This window comes from Camelina sativa, chromosome 13 (genome assembly GCF_030686135.1).
Source record: "Camelina sativa cultivar CO46 ecotype springtype chromosome 13, ASM3068613v1".
NCBI lineage: Eukaryota > Viridiplantae > Streptophyta > Magnoliopsida > Brassicales > Brassicaceae > Camelina > Camelina sativa.
Window position 1 is genome coordinate 5,304,380 of NC_141892.1, and position 24,342 is coordinate 5,328,721.

At 40.3% G+C, this 24,342-nt stretch overlaps 1 pseudogene; it reads right to left on the reverse strand.

Moving 5' to 3' along the window:
- Positions 1-203: 203 nt before the first annotated feature.
- Positions 204-279, reverse strand: LOC147929224 (small nucleolar RNA R71; annotated as a pseudogene).
- Between the last annotated feature and the right edge of the window lie 24,063 nt (positions 280-24,342).

Here is a 24,342-nt window from a genome sequence, read left to right on the forward strand (position 1 = left end):
GATGATCCAAAGCAACAAATTTCATGGATTGCCAATGGAGGACCCGTTGGATCATCTAGATGAGTTTGATATGCTCTATAGTCTAACAAAGATAAATAGAGTTAGTGAAGATGGATTCAAACTCCGGCTTTTCCCATTCTCTTTGGGAGACAAAGCACACATCTGGGAGAAATCACTCCCCAAGGAGTCCATCACCACCTGGGAAGCGTGCAATGAGACGTTTAGTGAAGCTTGGGAACGTTTCAAGGGATACACTACCAGATGTCCTCATCACGGCTTCAGCACTGCTTCATTGCTGAGTACACTTTACAGAGGAGTGGTCCCCAAGATATGGATGTTGTTGGATACCGCAAGCAATGGCAACTTCCTCAACAAGGATGTCGATGAAGGCTGGGATCTCGTGGAGAACTTAGCTCAATCAGATGGGCATTATAATGAGGAGTATGATCGTACTGTGCGATCTACAAGAGAGGAAGATGCCAAGTATAAGAGGGACATGAAAGCCCTCAATGACAAGCTCGATAGGCTACTCAAACAGCAGCAGCATGTCAATGCAATCTCAGAGGAAGAGCAATTTCTGCAACAAGATGGGGAGAATGCGCAGCTTGAGGATGTGAACTACATCAACAACCAAGGAGGCTACAACAAGGGGTACAACAACTTCAAACCAAACCCGAACCTGTCCTACCATATCCCCAACGTTGCTAATTCTCAAGACCAAGTTTACCCATTCGGAGTCCAAGGGAAACAAGGTCAACAAAAGCCTTTTGTTCAATACAATCAAGGCTATGCTCCTAAGAAGCAATATTCTGGTAACTACCAACAACCTATTGCACCACCTGGATTCTAACAACAGCAAGGTCTGCAGAACCAATCTCAAGAAGCCAACCTCCGCAGCCTAATTCAGCAGATGATACAATACCAAGCATCCACTGCTATGGACAATGCAAAACGTTTTGCGGAGATGAGCAACAAGATCGACTCTGGATACTATGATTTAACTGCCAAGTATGATTGTCTCAACACTAAGCTGAGGTACCTAGAAGGCCACCACAACAACCACCACCTCCAAAGATCAACCTGCTTCCAGGTAAAGCTGTTCAGAACCCAAAGGATTATGCCACTGCTCAAGCCATTTTATTTGATGATGATTATGAGGACTACCTCATTGAGGACAGTGATGTTCAAGATGGGGAGGCTATGGATCACTATGGGATAAATGAGGCCAAGTACTACATATCCAAGTATGAACACGAGCCTCTACCCGAGAAGAGTGATCGAGTTGATGATCGAGCACTGGTACAAGATTCACAATCTGAAGAACCATCCGAGGCTGAACCCGATGACACACCCGATGATCTTGATCAGATGATACATCGAGTAGATGTTCAGATGGGAGACCAACCTCAATTACCTGTAGGAGCAGAAGGGGAACTAGAGGAAAGGTTCAATGCTGCCCTTGACATCCAACTGGAGGCACTTACAGAGCGTATGACCAAGCGTAAAGCTCCACCTCCTAAACTTTTGTCACCACATGAGCTTCAAGAGGAAATCACCAAGGAGGCAGCTCAGCTGGAGGTTGAGGTTAAGGAACCATTAAAGAAGAGAAGAGGAGCGGAACAATGAGAAGGAGTTCGTAGCCCTCCAACCAGAACTAATTGCTGTCGAGAAGATTGGATATGAGAATCTCAGGAGTGAAGTGTGTTTAGATCCTGAGCTGCGAATCGAAGAGAAATTGGAGGATCTTGGTTCTTTCACTCTGCCATATTCAATAGGCCTTAGGATTTTCAAAAATTGCTTTTGTGACCTGGGAGCCTCAGGCAGCATCATGTCACTGTCAGTTGCCAACAAGATGGGTTTCAGCAGTTTCAAACCAAGTAGTCTGTATTTGGTTTTAGCTGATAGAACAATCAGACATCCAATTGGGATCCTGGAAAATTTGCCTCTCAGAATTGGAAGGATGGAAGTCCCCACTGATTTCATGATCCTCGATATGGATAAGGAACCAGAAGATCCATTGATCTTGGTGAGACCATTCTTGGCAAGAGTAGGTGCAATAATAGAGGCGAAGCAAGGCAAAATCATGATTGAGCATGGAGAGACTTCAAGATGGAGTTTGATGTCAAGAAGGGAATTAAGAGGCCAACCATTGATGGTCAAGCTTTTTCCACTAAGAGAAAGCAGAAAAAAGTCAAGCACCTTGAAGAAGTCAACACCACATTTTCTGTGGAACCTGGACAAGACTTGGGGAATGAATTGAATCAGCCTGCTACAGTGGAGAGGATTCCAGAACCTCTCCCTCAAGGATCTCATGCTTAAGGAGCGTGAAGAGTCAAGCTCAGTGACTTTAAACAAGCTCACTTGGGAGGAAGTCCCAAAGGTATCGTCTATTTAATTTTGGGGGTCTGATAACTCTCTAATTTACATGTTTCTAGGGATGGGATAGATGATTTTGTGTTCTTGATCGGTTAGGATGTCTTAGTTGATTGTATATGTTTAATAGATTTCCTTCTAGAGTGGTGCTCTTAATGTTGTCAACAAACCGAGAGGGTGAGATTAGATCTAAGGTGTTTTACCACTGAGAGGTGTAGATGAGATGCTTGAATCAACCAATTCTAGAGGTTTACTCACTTACCCTAAGAGATTAGATGAGTAAGGGGTTTACTGATAATAATGAATCGGATCTTAATGCTTGTTTGGTCATGTTTCTCCAACGAGAGTTGGGTAGGGGAGTGATCAAGGTTGATTGTTTCTATCACGACAGTGTTTTAACAAGATTTTAGAGATTCATTGTCTAGGAAATATTTTCTTGAGGCATGTATTGGATTCGATTACCCCATCCTTAGAAGCTTTCGTATTTTAATAGCTTGCATTTTCATTCATTACTCGATCCATTACCCGATCAGGTACATGATAACCTGCATCGAGTAACCCCTCGAGTTGTTCATACCATCTTTGCTTACTCGATCACCCCACTCGATCTTGTACTCGAATGCTCGCATCGAGTGCTTAGGTCGTGTGGTTTCTTTGTTTATATTCTTTTCTTTTATTTATTTTAGGATTGTTAGATCAAAACCCTTAATTGCTTGGCTTTACTTGCTTTGTTCTGATTGCATCCTTCCTGCTAGGATAAACAACCATTTGGATTGATAACCCTTTGTACTACAACTGCATAGGGAATTAATACCCTGGGTAAAAATCATGTTATCAACTTCCAAGATGTAAGTTGGTTTTTCAGGGTTATAGACCGACTTCGGGGAGTCTCGTGATCTCGGCCATTCAGGCTGGGAAGATGATCGAGAAGGGCTGTGACACTTATTTGTTTACTATATCAATGCCGGAGTCAGTGGGGAAGTCTACGGTAAGTTGTATTCCGGTTGTTGAGGAATTTGAGGATATGTTTCAGTCATTGCAGGGATTACCATCATCTCGGTCTGATCCTTTCACTATTGAACTGGGGACGACGCCGTTATCCAGGGCTCCTTACAGAATGGCTACAACGGAGATGGCAGATCTTAAGAAGCAGCTAGAGGATTTGTTGAGTAAGGGATTCATCCGTTATAGTGTATCACCGTGGGGAGCGCCGGTGTTATTTGTCAAGAAGAAGGTCTCTGTAAAGAACAAGTACCCTCTCCCCAGGATCTGGGTTTTGTATTGGTTATCTGGGTTTGAACCGGGTCTCTGTGAAGAACAAGTACCCTCTCCCCAGGATCGATGAGTTGTTAGATCAATTGAGGGGTGCTACTTGGTTCTCCAAGGTAGATCTGGCTTTGGGTTATCATCAGATACCGATAGATGAGGGAGATGTGAGGAAGACGGCTTTCAGGACAAGGTATGGGCATTATGAGTTTAAGGTGATGCCTTTCGGGTTGACTAACGCACCAGCAGCATTTATGAGGTTGATGACCAGCGTGTTTCAGGAGTTTCTGGACGTGTCTGTCATCATTTTCATCGATGATATCCTGGTATTTTCTGAGAGTCTTGAAGAGCATGCAGTGCATTTGAGGGCAGTTCTGGAGAAGCTGCGGGAGCAGAAATTGTTTGCTAAGTTGAGCAAGTGCAGTTTTTGGCAGCTTGAGATGGGTTTTCTGGCTCACATTATTTCTACAGAGGGAGTTTCTGTAGATCCGGAGAAAATTCAGACTATCAGGGATTGGCCTAGACCGCATAATGCCAGGGGTTTGCGAGCCGAGCAAGGTCGTTGACTAAGTTTACAGGGAAGGATGTTCCTTTTGTTTGGTCACAAGAGTGTGAGGAGGGCTTTGCAAGCCTTAAGGATATGTTGACTACTACGCCAGTGTTGGCCTTGCCTGAACAGGGTGAATCCTATGTGGTTTATACTAATGCATCTAGAGTTGGTTTGGGGTGTGTGTTGATTCAGCATGGGAAGGTGATTGCCTACGCTTCGCGGCAGTGGCGGAAGCATGAGGACAACTATCTTACTCATGATTTGGAAATGGGTGCTGTAGTCTTTGTCCTGAAGATTTGGAGATCTTATCTTTATGGTGCAAAGGTACACGTGTTTACAGATCATAAGAGTCTGAAGTATATATTCACTCAGCCTGAACTGAATTTGAGGCAGAGGCGGTGGATGGAACTTGTGGCAGGCTATGATTTGGAGATAGCCTATCATCCTGATAAGGCTAACTTGGTTACAGATGCTCTGAGTCGGAAGAGGGTAGCTTCGGCTCAGGAGCAGGAGATGGAGTCTCTGGTAGGAGAGATCGGTGCGTTAAGTTTGTGTGATGTGTCTCTGTAACCGTTGGGTTTGGAGGCGGTTGATAGAGCGGATCTTCTGAGTAGGGTGCGGTTGGCTCAGGAGAAGGATTTGGGGCTGGTGAATGCCTCTAAGGATATTGATTCGGAGTATCAGGTCTCGGATAATGGTACTATCTTGGTGCATGGTCGGGTTTGTGTGCCCAAGAATGAGGAGTTGAGGCAGAAGATCCTGAGAGAAGCTCATGCGAGTAAGTTTTCTATTCATCCAGGAGCGACTAAGATGTACCGTGATCTCAAGAGGTACTATCACTGGGTCGGGATGAAGAAGCATGTAGCTAGTTGGATCGCGAGGTGCGATGTGTGTCAGCTAGTGAAGGCTGAGCATCAGGTTCCTAGCGGATTACTGAAGAGTCTACCCATTTCTGAGTGGAAGTGGGATATGATCACGATGAATTTTGTGGTAGGATTGCCAATGTCTCGGACTTTTGATTCTATTTGGGTCATTGTTGACTGGTTGACTAAGTCAGCACATTTTCTGGCCATTAAATAGACTGATGGAGCAGCGGTCTTGGCTAAGAAGTATGTGAAGGAGATATTCATACTGCATGGGGTGCCAGCAAGGATTGTGTCTGACAGGGATTCTAAGTTCACTTCGGTGTTCTAGAAAGCATTTCAGAGAGAGATGGGCACTAAAGTGCATATGAGTACAACTTATCATCCCTAGACTGATGGAGAATCAGAGAGGACGATCCAAACGCTGGAGTATTTGCTGAGGATGTGTGTGATGGATTAAGGCGGATCACCTGAACCTGGTAGAGTTTGCTTACAACAACAGTTATCAGGTGAGTATTAAGATGGCTCCTTATGAGGCTTTGTATGGGAGACCATGTTGTACCCCGTTATGCTGGACTCTGGTGGGGGAGAGGAGCATGTTCGGGGAAGATTTTGTTCAGGAGACCTTAGAGAAGATTCAGGTTCTCAAGCTGAACATGAAAGAGGCTCAGGATATGCAGAGGAGTTATGCTGATAAGAGGAGGAGAGATCTTGAGTTTCAGGTAGGAGACAGAGTGATGTGAGCGCCGGACGCGTCATTGTGGACGGTCTAACCGGTCGTTGTGGATGGACAGACGCGAATCTCTGGTTGCAGATCGATGGTTAGGTGAAGAATGAACGAAGGATTCCTGAGTAGCCCGGTAGCCTCGGTCTTGTTCGCTCGGACGGATCGATACGGTATCGATGCGGATGGGCTGAGACAACACGTGGAAGTGATGAGCGGATCGGGAGTGATGGTGCGAGGTGGAACAAGGTGGATCGAGTGACGACACACGAGAGATGGCTCGGCTCGTGATATAGTCGGACTAGGGGATTACGAACCCAGTTCGTGAATCTCCTAGGGTTTCTTAAGAGCCAAGTCCCGGACTTGGGCTAAGGAGAGACAAGAAACAAATATTCTCTCTTTGCAAATTAATTCAATCTTCAAATCTGCGTTTTACAATAGAGAGGAGGGTTTAAATAGTGTGAGGGTTTAGAGGGAGCCTAGGACACGCGGACTCGCTATGGTCCGCACACGTTTGCCTTTGACACGTTGCCCTCTAAGTGGTTTAAACAGAACCACACACGTCACACTACTCTAACGTTCACAAGGGAAGGATCTAGAAAGGTTCAAAACGCAAAGCTTAAAGAAAAATACAAAATAGGCCACGTCCTTAGGCTGGACGCTGGAACCACGTCATTGGCTTCAAAACGCGGCGTTGTGCGTCAGAACTCAATGCCTCGTTAAAACCCCTTCGGTAAATCCATTGGGACAAACCCGAAGTAGGAAAAAGAGTACAAGTAATGATTCTAACGTCTTTGGCGCCCTCATCCTTGGGTAAAGGACGAAGGCTGCACGGACGATCTCTTGTCATATGGATGAACGCTTGGACGCAGTGGTTGATCTTGGGTCTTGGAGTCCTGGATGATCTCTTGGTCCGAGTGGTTGCACCGAGAATGATCCTAGGAATGTCGGCTCCAAGTTGTCCGACGGGTGATACGCATGTCCAAGGTGGTTGGGTCCGGCTCGAGCGTCCTTGACGCATGTCCGATCCCGTGCTCACATCATTCCCTCCCTCTTCTAGAAGTTTTGACCTCAAAACTCGACTCAACACCTGGACCAAAAAGGGAAAACCGAATCAGCAGCATCAAGAGTTCAACTGCGGTATAATTTTACCAGGATCGAAAGGAAACAATAAGGCCTTTAGAGAAAAGGATAAGACTTCCACAGTAAGGCCAGTGGCATTGGGCGCTCCGACCCCTTCATGAATCTTGGTTGCTTGCTGCGACTCTCCTGCATGCCACACAAATGTTTGATCCGCACCAAAGTTGGACAAATGCGTCGCCATAGGACCATGTGCGGTAACGGTCTTGGTGCTAAGAGTGGAGAAGGATGTTACGGTATTGGCAACTCCCAGCTGGAGCATACACCTTGAAGTAGTTAAGAACAACACCGAATGAGAGGATCCATCAATGACCATCTCCAGTGGCTCAACTTGCTTGAAACTCCCCATTAACAAGCAAACTCCGGATATGAAGTTGATCGCGCGGGAAGACTCTTCATTGACTTCGCCTAATGGCTTGGTACACGTATAGGATGAGGGCTCGTGCACCGTGTGATGATCTGAGCATCGCGTCCGAGTGTCGGCTCGGTCTTAATCAGGAACGGTAAGAAGTTGACCTCGGTCCGCGTAACGGTTGGGACTTGTATCTCCGAGTACGCAAGCTTGGTGGTCAGGAGGCTCGGCTGGCGTCTCTATGATTCCTCCTGGACCAATGACTCCTTCAGGACCGACTTGTTGATCGAAATCCAGTCCTAAGCTCAGCGCACAGTCAGCTTGTTCCGTTGGTGCGGCGTTCTCAATCAAGTCCCTATTCAGCCCGTACCTTGTCAACTCATCTTGCTTCGGCTGATGGTGAACTCGCGGATCTGGCGTTGGTGAAGACACAAGGGCCAAGCGATGGTGACGCAATGACTCTCCATGGGTGTAAATTGACTCTACTTGGCCCAACATTTCTCCAAGATGTCGGAGTTGAGATTGGATAGAGATCAATTCGTCCATGAAACTTGGTGCTCCGGGAGAATGCGTCGCCTTCCTTGAAGCTTGTTCCCTTGACTTAGTCCGAGATTCCACAATGTTTGCCTTGGTTTTATCTCGGCCGTTACTTGACTTGTGGATCGGTGATGCGCGTGGTGACCAGCTCGGAAGACCTTGGTTCCAAGTGCGGTAAGCACTTGACTTGCTCGATGATGCGTACGGTTACCAGGTCGGAGTTCTTTGGACGCGTCTTGGGGGCTTCTCCTTGGGCTCTCGGTGATATATAGACGGTGTATAGTAAGAACCCAAGTGATCACTATCGGACTCTTCATAGATATTTACCATGGGCTTGCTATGGCGCGTAGCTTGTGAATTAGACGGCCAATAGTAGTCCGGTGATCCATGCTCGTGTTCCTCTTGATACGATCCTTCTTCGTAGTCCTCTTTGTACCATGGTTCGTCCTCTATAGTATCTGGTTCCGGATCGGTACCATGGTTTTCTTCGTACCGTAGCTCATCATCGGAGCTAAAATCCTCATACTCCATACTTGATCAATTTTGGATCAAGCATCGGCTATGGATCGCGATTTGGGAACTAGGTACGATCGACGGTACGGACCACTGGTGCGAATAACGGTACGGTCGGCGGGTGCGAGCAACGGTACGGTTGGCGGGTGCGAGCAACGGTATGGTCGGCTGGTGCGAGCAACGGTACGGTCGGCTGGTGCGAGCAATGGTACGGTCGGCTGGTGATGTACGGTCGGCGGTTCGGACAGCTCGTACGGACGATTGATGGTGCGAGCATTCGACGATGATACGCGGTGCTTGATACGAGCGCTGGACGGTGATAAGCGGATGCGGCTATGATCGGCTGTCTCGCAGGCTGTACGGCCGATAACTCGTCCGATGGGTCGATGGTGTCGGAAAACCCGATCGGCTGATGACTCGAACAGACTTCGGGTCGCAAACGGCAGATCTTTCGGTCGGGAGATGATTCTCGAGCGATGATGTGGACTTGGTCGGTACGCAATGCGCTGGCCGAGTGAGTCACGTACCTCGTCAAAACAAAACCGAATATTCGTGAGTATAACGCGTCTAAAGTTGGCGGATAAGTTATTATTTGGGACGGTCAATGATTGAAGACAACAATGCAAAACGACAACCTAAGACTAAAACAAAAGCAACTACACGCGCCTAAAAGCAAACACACGCACAAAAAAAGACGCTACTTTACGGATTTATCAAGTCCTAGGCAAGAACATCGACGAACAAAACCCATAAACAGGATGAACAAACGAAGGAACAAACGACCTAACAAGATAACTATGCATAAATCGAAAACAAACAGACCTATGCAACGCTAAGGACGAAGTATAGAACCGCAAAAGACACAAAACGAAAGCTTTAACGATAGAAGGAAAAGATCTAGAGTTTCAGAAAGATACAACCTTGTAGGGATCCTTTAGTTCTCATACTAGCTGATGTGAGCGCCGGACGCGGTCGTCTAGGGAGTCTCATGGACGGACAGTTGCTACGGACGGCGCGTGGTTGGGGACGGTCTAACCGGTCGCTGCGGATGGAAGGACGCGGATCTCCGGTTGGGGATCGACGGTTGGGTGAAGAATGAACGAAGGATTCATGAGTTGCACGGTAGCCTCGGTCTTGTTCACTCGGACGGATCGATACGATATCGATGTGGATGGGCCGAGACAACACGAGGAAGTGATGAGAGGATCGGGAGTGATTGTGCGAGGTGGAACGAGTGACGACACATGAGAGATGGCTCGGCTCGTGATATGGTCGGACTAGGGGATTACGAACTCGGTTCGTGAATCTCCTAGGGTTTCTCAAGAGCCAAGTCCCGAACTTGGGGTAAGGAGAGAGATGAGACAAGAAACAAAGATTCTCTCTTTGGAAATTAATTCAATCTTCAAGTCTGCGTTTTACAATAGAGAGGAGGGTTTAAATAGTGTGAGAGTTTAGAGGGAGCCTAGGACACGTGGACTCGCTATGGTCCGCACACGTTTGCCTTTGACGGGTTTCATTTGATGGAGAACACGTCGCCCTCTAAGTGGTTTAAACAGAACCACACACGTCACACTACTCTAATTTTCACAAGGGAAATATCTAGAGAGGTTCAAAACGCAAAGCTTAAAGAAAAATACAAAATAGGCCACGTCCTTAGGCTGGACGCGGGAACCACGTCATTGGCTTCAAAACGCGGTGTTGTGCGTCAGAACTCGTTACCTTGTTAAAACCCCTTCGTTAAACCCATTGGGACAAACCCGAAGTAGGAAAAAGAGTACAAGTCATGATTCTAACGTCTTTGGCGCCCTCATCCTTGGGTAAAGTACGAAGGCCGCACGGACGATCTCGCTGATTGTTGCCTTGGCCGAATCGATCTCTTGGTCTTCTTGGATGAACGCTTGGACTCAGTGGTTGATCTTGGGTCTTGGAGTCCTAGATGAGCTCTTGGTCCGAGTGGTTGCACCGGAAATGATCCTAGGAATGTCGGCTCCGAGTTGTCCGCGGGTGATACGCATGTCCGAGAGGTGTCTGGGTCCAGCTCAAGCGTCCTGGACGCGTGTCCGATCTCGTGCTCACATCACAGAGTATACCTCAAGATGGTCATGTTACGGGGTCCAAACAGGTCATTGACAGAGACTAAGTTGAGTCCGAAGTTTATGGCTCCGTTAAGAGTGATTGAGCGGGTGGGACCGGTAGCATATAGGCTGGAGTTTCCTGATGTTATGCGTGCGTTCCACAAGGTTTTCCATATTTCTATGTTGCGGAAATGTCTCCGTGAGGATGATCGGTTGTTGGCTAAGATTCCTGAAGATCTTCAGCCTAACATGACTTTTGAGGTGAGAGCAGTGATCGTTCTCTGGAGGAGGATCAAGGAACTTTGGGAGAAGAAGATTCCTTTGATGAGAGTCCTTTGGGACTGTAATGGTTTTGAGGAGCAGACTTGGGAGCCTGAGGCGAGGATGAAGGCAAGGTTTAAGAAGTGGTATTAGAAGCAAGCCGCGACTTGAGCTTGTCTAGCCTGGTCCCATCTGTAATCCGTAGCTGGAGCGGAATGGAGTATTCCAGCCCATCTCTGTTGTTTTACTTGGTTGGTTGGGATGGTTAGTTGTGCGACTCAGTAACAAGATGAGGTGGTGCTCGGGGTACAAAGTTTCCATAAAGCGGGGTTTTGGGAGGAATGTTTCCTGAAATAGAAGTTTCCAAAAGTGGAAAGTGCTAAAAATGGAAAGTTGTATGTGAGTTAGAGCATGTGCATTGGTGTAGGACAATTTTTGGTCCCTCAAATATATTAATCTTATTTTCAGAGTTTCTTAAGTTTGATATGAGCATTGGTGTAGGACAAATTTTGGTCCCTCAAATATATTAATCTTGATTTCATGTATTGACACAAATGGATTGGTCCCGTATAATCTTGATTTCATGTATTGACACAAAGTTACAAAAAGTTGAAAATGACATATACAATGGTAGAAGTGATAACTGTTTATGCAAATGAGCCACAAGAAGATAAAAGGAAGATATATAAAAGAACAGACCTCTTTCTCCTCCACCCAAGAGTTTGCACATGTGTTCAAGTGCTTCACTTTCTCTTCGGTTTTTCTCTTCTTTAGAGATCCCACAAGAAGGTGCAATGTCTCCTACAATGGCTTCTCAACAACAATAATTGAATTCAAACATTCATTCCTATATAACTTGCGATTGGTGATCTACACTCTAAGAAAAGAAACAGGGATTAAGAGCATGAAACAATGAAGACTTGGTTGCATATATGCATTTACCTTCGCTTAAGTAAGATATTGAGCTCATCCAAATGCACGGCAAAGCGGGAATTTTTCAGTTAGCTCTACGGTTTTCAAGCCATCAATTACGTTTACTGATGCAGCAAAGCAAGCACACATGAAGCAATATATGTCAAAGGCTTTACCTATCTTCTTGATTGCAATTTCCTCGTGTGTCTCTGAATCTACTGCAGCACTAATAACAATACCAGTAGTTTCATAAATCATACACTCTAACAATAAATACAGAGCAAAACGAATCAAGATTGCTCCACAAGCAGAAGCATAAAGACTAAACACAAACAGATCAATAGGGAAATGATCACTAATTAATCATCAATGAGAGTTTTGAACCTTTATGAGTTTACTTAGCCCAAAGTCTCCAACTTTCAAGTGGTCTGCACTTGAATTAACCAGAAGAACGTTCCTGAAATACAAAATACAAGAAGCAGTTTTTACAAACAGCAAATATGAAGTAAGAAATTGAGGAGCTATGATCTGAAAGAGATGGAAGAATACATTTCACAGCTACTGGTGTTCCTCTCCAATAGGCTTTCACAATCTCACCAAAAGAACCCTAACAGAACATGCGACCTGTTTAGCTAGTTTTGTGGCCTTTGTGGCGGGCTGTTTAGCTAGTTTTGTGGCCTTTGTGGCGTGCTGTTTATCCAATTGTGTGGCCTTTGTGGCTGGCTGTTTAGCCAATTGTGTGGCCTTTGTGGCGGGCTTTTTAGCCAGATGTGCCTATTGAGGCGGTCCTTCGGGACAAGCGGTATTTGTGACGGTCCTTTGGGACGAGTGGCCTTAGTGGTGGTCCTTCGGGACGAGTGGCCTTAGTGGCGGTCTTGTTGAGGACATTTGTTTGGCCTTGGTGGCGGTCCTGTTTAGGACATTTGTTTGGCCTTGGTGGCGGTGCTGTTTAGGACATTTGTTTGGCCTTTGTGGCGGTCCTGTTTAGGACATTTGTTTGGCCCTTGTGGCGTGTATATGATTTTTTTGCGGTCATGAGGTATTCCAGTGAGGGGATATGTGGTTTGTAAGACATTGTGATATTTTACGCGAGCCACGGGAAGGAAACCTGGATAGGGATAGGACTGATACGTGTTTAGAATTGTTTGTTCGTGGCTCTTGGGGGACTTAGGTTCTCCTAGTACTGTCATATTCTGAGACTTTGTGGCTTGGGAGTATGGTTGGTATATCGACTTTGGATGACGATCCGGGGCCACGCTCTAGGGTGGCAACCCAAGAGACGAATATTGGACTTCCTTTTTATATTATGGCATGCGGGCTTAGGCCCGATGAGGAGCCAATATTATGGCATGCAGGATTCGGCCTGATGAGGATCCAATAAAAACTCAAGGTTTAGGCATGTGAGTAAAGGAAAGTCCAAAAGTCGAGAGCAAATAATGCCTGGAGCGTGAGTCTATCGTCTAGAGGTGACCTTCTGTAGATCGTTCAGAGGAGTGCGGGCCATGAAGACGGTTGCATGGGAGCCCTTGGTTGATGGTTGTTCGAGATTCGAGGACGAATCTATGTTGGTGGGGGAGAATTGTAACATCCGCAAACCAACTATTGGTTTTTTGGGATGGGCGTAGATCGACACCAAGGTGTTGTCGGTCGACACCAATGTTTTTTGGTTCGACCAGTTCGATTTAATTATCGATTTTTGGTCGGTTTGGTTTAAGGAGAACCATTAAATCATGTTATTTAAGTGGGAGAACGACCTAGGTCGTGTTTTGTTGTTGTCTAGCCGCTGAAAACAAAGAGAAAAAGGAGAAAATATTGTTCTTGAGATTTGTGAGTTTTTGTGAGATTTCAAGGCATTTTGGTGAGATCTTGCTGAGGGAGTGAGGATTCAAGGCTAGAACGTGTGGGAAGCTTGCTGGGAGTGTGAGATTCATCATTGTTGGTCAGAAACTTCCTGCAAAGACGTGAGTGGATGACCATGGCTTATCTAAGCCTGTGATTCCTTATTCTTGCTTGTTTGTTGCTGTGTTTGTGTGTTTTTCTTGTTGGGATTGATTGCTACAGGTTCCTACGGATGTAGAAGGCTTGGGTTTTGAGTATTGGACGATTTGGTGGAGTTTGGGAGCGAGATTTGACTCTCGGCTTCGTGTGGATCGCGATTGCAGAGGTAGTGTCGATCGACACCAGTGAAGCGGCATCGATCGATGCTGTGGGGTAGTGTTGGTCGAAACCAAGAGCCACTGTCGGTCGACACTTGGCTGGTGTCGGTCGACACCTCCCTTCCAGCGAGACGATGTTTGTTTTCCTGGCTTGTATGCTTTGTTTGTTGATTGTTTGGAACTTAGGAATTACAGTTGCTTGTGTGTATAGCCCAGTAGATGGGAGGATTGCCTCACTGAGTGTTTATATAAAATACTCATGCATCTCAATTTGTGTTTGTGGTGCAGGTAAAGGCAAAGTGTGATTGTGGAATCAAGGCAATGAAGAGTAGGATGTTCTAGGGACTCGATTGGTTGTTTTCTGGCATGGCTAGGTTGCTAGAGTTGGATCATTAGAAACATTGCTAGGTTGCTGGTTCTATGTTTCATGTTATTTGGTATTGGATATTGGTTATGTTTTGATTATTGGTTATTTATTATTAGATATTATTGGTTATATATTGGTATTTGTTATTCTGCTGTTGGTTGTGATTGTGTTTAGGTGGTGATAACATCATTATTTTACCCATTTTAGCTATAGTTTTAGTATGCATTTAGGATGATTTTGATATGATTTCAAGGCTTAATGTCTATTATCAAGTATTTTAGGTTTCAAGAAGGTTTTACAGGTTTTATAGCAAAAAGGACAAAAAGGCAAAGAAAATACGTTTTAGGAAAGTTTCAGAGCTTTACAGTACGTGAAACATTTGAAGAACTTCCAGAAGTCATATTTCGACGTACTTGATTTTTATGGAAATCTGAGAGAGTCATCTTTTTCCTCGAAGTGGAATCATGTCAATCCATCTAACCATCCAGAAGTTATGCCCGATTTACCGAAACGTATCTTAAACCGACCTAAGAAGAACCATCAAGCCAATGGGCTTTTATTGAAGGCCTGACTAGCAACCACCACGGCGGCCCAGTCCAAGTCTTCACCACCGTTCTAGAAGCTTCCTACGCCGCCCTTGCCATGCACTTAACAAGAGAAGACGTTTCTACCCTTACAAAACCCTAAACCTAGACAAAACCCTATAAATACTCTTTTAAGCCCTAGGGTTTAGAGTGTGCCCAAAAAGTGCCTCCAAAGAGCCGACGACCAGAAGAACAGCCACGAACAGCAGCCCTCTCTCATCCCTCTCTTGAAGCCTTGGAGATCACCAAACTCTTTAGATTTTCTATTTTCTTTGTACTTTGTTTCTAAGAAGAAGATCCTTACAACTTTGTTTGACAACCATTGAAGTAATATCTAAAACCCTTTTCTCTATTTATTCTTCTATGTTTATGAATTGTTTAAACCTTGCTTTGATGATTCCTTTAAACATGCTAGAGTAGTTTTCTAGTTGGGTTTAAAGGGATAATCAAAGGGGAGAGATGATCTTAGTTTAGCTGGCAATTTTTAGGGTTTGTTAGATTTATATTTCTGTTTATTCTATGCTTTAATTCTAAGCCTTTGCTTAATGCTTTAAGTTAGCCTCATGAACTAACTATGATCTAAAGTGTGTGTGCTTTGCCAAAAGCTTGCATGTGTGCTTGACCTAGCTTGGATGTGTGGGGAGACATAGGAAGCACATACCCCTTACCTATGAAATTCCACGGATTAGAATCGAACCTGTTTTAAATGCTTTGATCTATGTGTCGTTGCCTGCGACAGTTGAGTAACGAATTGTAGTGATCTTAGACGGTTAGCTTGAGAACTTTAAGTTAACGGTTCATTAGCGTTTCGTAGTCCGAGTTTTAGATAAACAAACCAACCCTAAACTTTCCTAGATAGATAGATCATTGAACCCCTGCGATTCCCCTTGATGCCCAACGCTTGTTTTATTATTTTTACTTGCTTTTATTTACATTCACTTGCTTGCTACAACCGTGACAACCAAAACCCCCTTTTTATTGAGTCCTAGCCTTACATCTCTTCCGACGGATTCTCTAAACAACAACTCTCTCTCTGTGGGATCGATCCTTAAATACTACTACCGATTAGTTGTGCACTTTCAGCAGTTGTGTGGTCTTTTTAAGGTAAAAGATTTGAAGTGAAAAACCACACACATCAGGTGGCTAGTGGGTATGAGACCACTAGTTGTAGTTTATTTATTATTTATTTATTTAAAAAAAACGGGTATGTCGTTTCATGGACCCACCAACACTCACTTTTAATTAAATGGGTTTTAATTTTAGGAGTTGGAAAATTATAAAAATTTGTTTGTAACTCCCATAATAATATCATAGTAGTGTTCTCAATCAATTTAATTTAATATAATAGAACATGTTTAAAATGTATTAATATGCACTTAATTGCACTTTTGTAACTCTCAAATAGTTATCTTTGATACATCGATTTAACTATAACCCATAAACCCACATTGCCTCATATTTCAAATGTTTCACTCTCTCCTTATTGGTCCATTTGACATTTTTTTTTAAATTAAAAATTATTTTTAATTAAACAACACATTTAATTATATACATTAACACATACTTTAAATTAATTCTTTACTACTAAATTGTAACTGAAAGTACCTAAATTGTGAATTGACTTTTTATCCTCCTTTCATTTTCATTTAAACACACTGTTAATTGTAACTCTTCAAATTTAATTATGAGAAATACTCAAAAATAGCACTAAACCAAATTTTATGGATACTTATAGCACACATTCCATAAATTTCTAAAAATAGAACTATTTAACATATTTAAATATTTAAAATTAATTTTTAGAGTTTTTTTTTATGTGTGGGTTCTCATTTCACATTTACGCTATAGTTTTGAGAGGTAGGGTTTTGTATTTTGAATTTAGGATTTAATTTTAGAAGATTAATTAGTGCTATTTTTGGAATTTTAGAGATGTTGTGCTAAATTTGGAACAAAAACTTATTTTGGTGTTATGTTTGAGAATCTCCCTTTAATTATTTAGAAATGTAACTTCCATCACTTTTTATCCTAAAAATAACCATTCTCACATCCTCCTCCTCCATATCCCAAATCCTAAATATTTTCTTTGTTTTTTTATAACGTTCTTGCATAGGTTGAACCATATCCCAAATACGAGTTTGATTATATTTTTTGTTTACTATATATTTTACATTGTTTTGAATTTTATTGTTTCTTTGTTTTATGTACTTCTTCTTTTCTTCTTTGTTTTCTTATGTTATTTTGATTGAAAATACATATGGATTCTAATATGTATAATAAAATTTTGATGACCATAATAATATTTTGGTTATAAACCATCTCATAATAAGGGAATCGATCTAAAGAAAACATCTTAATTCTTTACTTTATATGTTTGATTACTTCTTACAAATTCATGTATATTTATTTTATTCTTAAAATTTGAAATGTTCTCATGAAGGAAATTTTTGTAATATAATTATCAAATCAATTTTTTTACCTCTCACTTATAACCAACAAAATTGTAATACATTTATTTTAGAATAATAATCATTATATTCAGTTTGTGGTTCAACATATAATGATATAAAAATCACTATTTTTTTAATTTTATTCAAATATGTACTTTAAATATTTTTCTATTTTAAAAAACAAATTGATTTTTTCTATTTTCTATCTAGCTTTTTATTACAAGGATTAAAAATTATAACTAAATCTAGCAATATATCTTAAACTAAGGGGAATATTAAAAACCCTTTTTTAATCGTATTTTAAAACTTTGATGCACTTCATATGATTTTATAGGATTTATGTATTTTTTAAAATTTCAAAATACTTAACCTTTTAATTATTAAATAGTTTAGGTTATGTTTTAGTTTATATGAAAAACTTCAATTATATATTTAAATCACATAGTAAAAAAATATTATTAAATAGTATTTTATTACCTCAAATGCTCAAAAATACTAATGAAAATTATTATCAAAGTTGAAAAAAAAAAATTTAAGAGATATGTATGTATGATTATTTTTAAATAAGTTATATATTTTGATATTGTATGATTTGAATTAATAAAAGTGTAAAAAATGTTAATGACATTTAAATTAATTTGTTAAGTTTTTTTTATGATTATTAAATAAATTTAAATTAATTAATATATTCTATTGTACAACAATCCACGCATTTGCGCGGGATATTACCTAGTATTAAATAAACTAAAAGAAAGGGAAAATGTAGCGGTCACCGTCTATGCAAAAAACCTAAAAGCTTTCACTTGAATACAAGAGGTTCAGAGGAGGAGAATGAGAAAGCACAACATAGGGTACATATGGGGAAGAAGCGAGGAGAGAGAGGGAAAGCTTTGATTTTGAGGATTGATGCAGCAAATGAAATCAGAGATGATGTTGATTGCCACCACCGATGCTTCTCTCTCGCTGTATTTGTTTTTCAGTCTCAGATTTTAAACACACATTAAGATCAATATTTTGGATTTTGGATGTGAAGCTCGATTCTTAAATCTCATTCTTTGTCTGATTGAAACCTTTGTTGTGATTAACTTTCCTTTCTAATTTTCAGAAAGTTTTTGATTTTCAGTAGATTGGATCATTTGTGATTTGGGTCTCTCAATTTCCAAACCGGTAAGCTTCTTTTCCTCCTTTTCTATGTTCATTGGATTTAACGAGTAAAAGATATATATGAAATTCAGGAAAGCTTATCTGAACTTCAGGACGACCTTCATAAGCATAGATATAGACTATGATTTGATTAGTTAGTCCTCGATTAGTCTATTTAAGACTCTCATTTGTTAGTTAACCTTGCTTCTCTTGGATTGCCTGTGAATCTTAATTTATATAAAATTCCTTTTAAGCTTCCCAAACATCTACTACTTTGATATATTATCTAGACACAATAAAAATAAGTAAACTTAATAGCTTGATTTCGTTGTATATCAAGTGTTTGTTTGCATATTCTGTTTTAATTGTCTGAGTTAACCATGTGTGCTAGTTTTGCTTTGCTACTTAAGACACACTAAAATATTTGAGAATTTTGTCTATTTTCTTTATAGAATGAAAGAGTTATCTACTGTTGATGGTTTTGTGGAGATAAATGAAAGAGTTATCTACTACATCCAACATCACGCCCAAAATGCAGCACCAAATGTTCTTAATCTCAGCGTCAACATTTTGGAGAAGTCCTGTGAAACATGCTTGCATACCGAATGACTTGGAAGATTCTATAGCCATGGTGAAATCAATGAAAAAGTGTGGTTCACCTATCATCTATATCTGTTGTTAGACATCTATGATGGTTGTGAAACATTTTTATATTGTTTTCGTACTCGTTTGATGTTTATGCACTATAAGAATGTCAAAGATTTCTATTTGACAAGTTAATAGTTGTTGAGGTAACTGTGTTTAAGTTTGCTACAGGTTCTCTTTAATTCAGGAAGGATTCCACGAAGTTCATGAAAGATTTCTTGAATTTCAGGATGACCATCATAAAAACGTTTGGATGTTATGATGAACTTAAGGATAGATAATCACATAACACTAAAGCTTTTTTGGCTTCATGGTTTTTTCTTCCTTTGTGGTATGTTGGTGTTAGTTTTCTACTAGATTATTGCTGGATATGATTGATTGTTTTGGGTCTACTGTTACTGAAGTAAAAACACTATGTTGTAAAATTTTAGGAAAGATTCAGTAATACTTAGGAATGGCTTTTAGCAATTTAGGATGACCTTCATGAAAATCAATTCTCAAAATATTATATGAAGATTACATCTTTAAAGTCATTTTGAATAAATCTCATAATGGTTGTATACAATTAATCAAGGATTCAGTTATATTCAGGAATGATTCAATAATATTATTTATGTTTGTTAAGTAGAATACTATAGTATTTATCGTTTATTCAATCCTATAACATTCTACTTAACAAATACTATAGTATTTATGAAAAAAAAATTTGAATTCAGGGAATACTTTCATATAAAAAGTAAAAAAGGATTAAAAACAAAAAAAACGGCCAGGTGGTGGCGATGGTGAAACTAATCTTCCTCTTCCTCCTAAGAAGAAGAAGCGTACTGGTTTTGTTTCATCATCAACATCTGGCATTAAGAAGAATCAAACCAATCTCATTAAACCCATCTCTTCTTCTTCTAGCAAGAACCAAAATAAACTCGCCAAGACCTCCATGGGTAAGTCTTACAAACTTAACTCCACCAAATCTTCTTCTAACACGACTAAGACCGGCTCCAAGCTCAAGAATCTCAATTCGAGAACAAAAACCCACAAATTACACAAAACCCATTACTTTTTTGATCAATAAATCAGCAGGTCTGTCCAAATCAGGCTAATCCAAAAACAAAACCACCACAAAATCCTCAAGTTCCAAGATTTCTTCACCTCTTATAGAGAATAAATCACCATTCTCAAAACCAGTGGCCAAATCAGAACCAATTGAGAAAGAAATCAAACCATTTCTGCTTAACAACGAAGAAGGCAAAGAGTTTGTCAGCTAATTCAGAGATCCACCAACTAAATTTCAAAGATCCTTGATCCTAGACCTAGAACGAATCTCAACCACATCCAAGAACTACATCAACAAAGCCAACAAAGAGATTACCAAAAACTTCAAACCCTACTTTGGCAACAAATACGAACCATAGAATCATGAACAGATTCACACAAAATTGCCTGATTCCTGAATTAAAAGCCATAAGAATCATGTCGAGAATCTTAAAATATGAGAACGGAATTGATACACGAAGAAGAAGAAGCGTCGATGGAAGCTTCGCAAGAAGCTTTAGCGCAAGCATTGCCGAAAGCTTCACTAAAGTTCTTAAAATCGTTAAGTAAAAATTATAATTATATTATTTAAGATAAATAGTAATAATGCTAATTTTGAAACATGTGAATATGTGTACTAACTTTTTAAGAAAAATCTAAAATGGGTCTATTGTAGGGTATTTCTCTATATAAAAAGCAGAAAAAAAACTACCGTCAATTCCAAAAACTCTTCTCTCTCTCGAACGTTCGCCCTAGCCGTCAAGAAAAAAATTCTCTGATGGCCGGCGATGGGTGGCTTCCACAACACCGTCGACGGTCCCAGTTCCTCATAGTTAAGCAGCTGCTCTTCTTAGTTGGTTCATGTTTGTCTTTTTAGCTTTCTAAAACCTTAGCTTCTTCGTCTCCTCCCTATATCCTTTTTGTCTCGGTGATGTTGGTTCTTGATTTTTTTACCAAAACAAAATGGTGGTTCTTGCTTTAAAGTTTTGGTTTTTGAAACGCAGGTTCTTGTTTTAAAGTTTTACGTTTTGGTTGTAGATGAGCTCAGAACCAACTTCAACACTGGTAGAACAAAGAGCTATGTTTTCTGAGTAACAGCAATTTGAAAGTTACCTGAGTAACAGCAGTAACACTCTCAATAAAAGGAGTAGAGCTAGGTTGGCCCTAATAAATAAACATTCCTCAAATCAGTTACTTTTCTGATAGACAGGTTGTCACCCAGGGTATCAATTCACTATGCAGTTGTAGTACAAAGGGTTATCAATCTAAATAGTTGTTTATTGCTAGCAGGATCGTGTGGGGTGATCGAGTGAGTAGATGGGATATGAACAGCTCGAGGTATTACTCGATGCAGGTTATCTTGTACCTGATCGTGTAAGTGATCGAGTAAATAAAGAAAATGTGCACAACTAAAATACGAAAGCTTCTAAGGATGGGGTAATTGAATCCTAAGTATTCTTGACCAGTACAGATGTCTTAAATGCCTCAAGCAAATATTTCCTAGACAATGAATCTCTAAAACTTGGTCACCACACTCTCGCACTAGCAACAATCAACCTTGATCACTTCCCTACCCAACTCTCATTGGAGAAACATGACCAAGCAGGCATTAAGATCGATTCATTATTGTCAGTAAACCCTAACTCATCTAATCTCTTACTCAGAGCGAGTGAACCTCTAGCATTGGTTGATTCAAGCATCTCATCTACACCTCTCGGTGGTAAAACACCCTAGATCTAGTCTCAACCTCTCGTTCTGTTGACAGCATTAAGAACACCAACCTAGAAGGAAATCTATCAAACATTTACAATCAAACTAAGGCATCCTAACAGATCAAGAACACAAAATCATTTGTCCCATCCCTAGAAACTTTACTACACTACTCGGACATAATAACAAGAGACAAAGCAATGAATAAGAATGAAAATTGCATTATAATAAACGGTAGATAGAGTAGAAAGAGTACAAGATAGAAATCTAAGAAAAACGATAAAGACTATGAAAGAAAATGTAAAAACGAAAGGGAAAGTGTTTAAGTCACTCAGTTCTCTCACAGAAGCTCTCGCTCTCTGGTTTGAGGGTTTGCAGCGTGCTTGTTTGCGAGCTAGGAGAGGAGGGGGTATATATATGGAAACCCTTTTGATCTAGCTTCCCAGACCTTCCCGATGGTCTACTAGATGGGGTACACGAGGATGAAGTCGGGTTACTCCTCGGGTGGATCTTCGGGTTGTTCTTCATGCTCTTGGATCCTCCTCGATCGTGTTGGTGTTTGGACTTGTTCCTCCAGCTCGATGGCTCCTTCGGGTACATGTTCGAGTTTGTCCTTGTTTTCCCCATTTTAAGCTGTTTAGCACCTGTTTTCATCCAAAATATACAAATGCAAAAATGCAACACCCTAAATGGTCTAAAAGTGAATTCCTACAGTTAATGATCTAAAAATACTAAGTTAAGGGTATGAACAATGCAAAATATGGACAAAAAAGGATGCTAAAAACATGTAAATTAGAGAGTTATCAGACTTCCAAACTTAGATTTTGCTAGTCCTCTAGCAAGAAAGTAAGAGGGTGCGGTTTGAAAGTGGGGACTCATAACCTTTTTATGCTAAGAGAAGGATTCAAGCTATAGTCCTTAAAGATAGTTTAATGGTGCTAAGATCAATCAACATACTTACAAATATTTTCTATGCTTATTACCATTCATCAATCTAGTTCAACCTCCAACTAAAAGTAAAGAACATCTCTTTCACATTCAATTAAGTGTTTGGCGAATTCTTGCAAATGGAAGGTGAATCAAGCTCAATCGGTTTCAAGGGTAAGGCTTTTTAGTAAGGTGGTTTAAAACAAATTCATTGGGTGGTTTTCTCTCAAAGAAGGAATGCTAGACAATCGTGAAAACTATCTAAGATTGAGAAAAATTTGGGCATACAAAGCTTAACGCTTGATGATCTACCCTTTTCTCATTCACTTTCTTTCCCTTTTTTTTTATTTTATCAAACCCCCCTAGAATTAAACTACATACATCCTTGATTTTAACTCTTTTTTTACTTCCTAAGGTTTAAACTTTAAATTTCTAGCTCTCTCTTTTTTTTTCTTCTTTTCTTTCTTTGCTAAACTCATAATATATATATATTTTTTTTCTTTCTTTCTAGGAGACTATAGCAAGATCTTTTTTTTTTTTTTTACTTAGAGATTTAGAGCTAACTGATTCTAACCTTAGGGACTTTTTTTTTTATTTTTTTTTATTCCATAACCCAACCCCAAATAAGCGTACTAACCACCTATCTTTCAAAACCAAATCTATTAGCTAGTTCAAATTCTAACTTAGCTAAATCAAGAGGCAGTTCTTTGTCGTTCTCAATACTCTCAAGGTTTCACAACCTATAGCACACTGAAAAAGACCTCACTCAACAATTCACAACAAGGTTTGAAAGGAAGGTTTGGGTTCATGGGTAGGACAAACAAATCGGGTTAAACAAAAAAGATTTGTGAAATGGAATGCTAACCCGAGTTTAGAGTTACCATGAGCAAGTATTCAAGTTCCATAAGCAAGGCAATTAAAGTTCAAATTAAATCCAATAATATAGAGATGTTCTAATGTTAAAACAAGTGGAGGAAGCATTCAAAAGACACAAGGTTCTAAGCAAAGATTTTTCATTTTTTTCCAAAGATTGATCTAGCAACAATGAACTATGATTAAGGGCTATAGCTTCAATCCTAAGGTTTGGTTTTTAATAAGGTAGTTTTAACCATTGTCCCCTAAGATGCAAATGCAACAATTTTATATGAAACAAACTAGACTCAATCCGAATATGTAAATGCAACTACATGAAAACTTTTTTTTATATCTTTTTTTAATTTTTCAAAAAAAATTTGGATTTTTAATGCACATAGATGCAAACTGAAATGAATAAAACTAGCATGCGAAAATTAGAAATAAAGAAATTAAGAAAATAAAACACAAAGTTAAAAATATTCTAGGACTCTCCCCCAAACTTAAATTACACAGTCTCTGTGTAAATAAAAGTTGGAAAAAGAATCCAAGAATCACACAAAATAAAAGAAAACTAAATGCAATCTTATTATATAAAGCTTGGTTCTCAAAGTTAGTAACTCACCAGATCGTGACATGTGTCAGTTTTAACGATCAGAAGTCACATATCAAAGTTATTAACTCATCAGATTGTGACACGTCACAATTTTAACGATCTGAAATAAGAGTTTTCAAGTTTGGTAAAACGATGCATAAGATAATTATAATCTTATTATATTAAAAAAAGACTTTGTTAATCTTAAAAGGAAAAGGATTGTAAATACACCATTCTATATAAACCTTGTTAGCCTTTTGTTTGACACATCATCGTTCTTGCACAACTCTCTAAGGCAATTTGTTTGTTGTTTAATCAAAA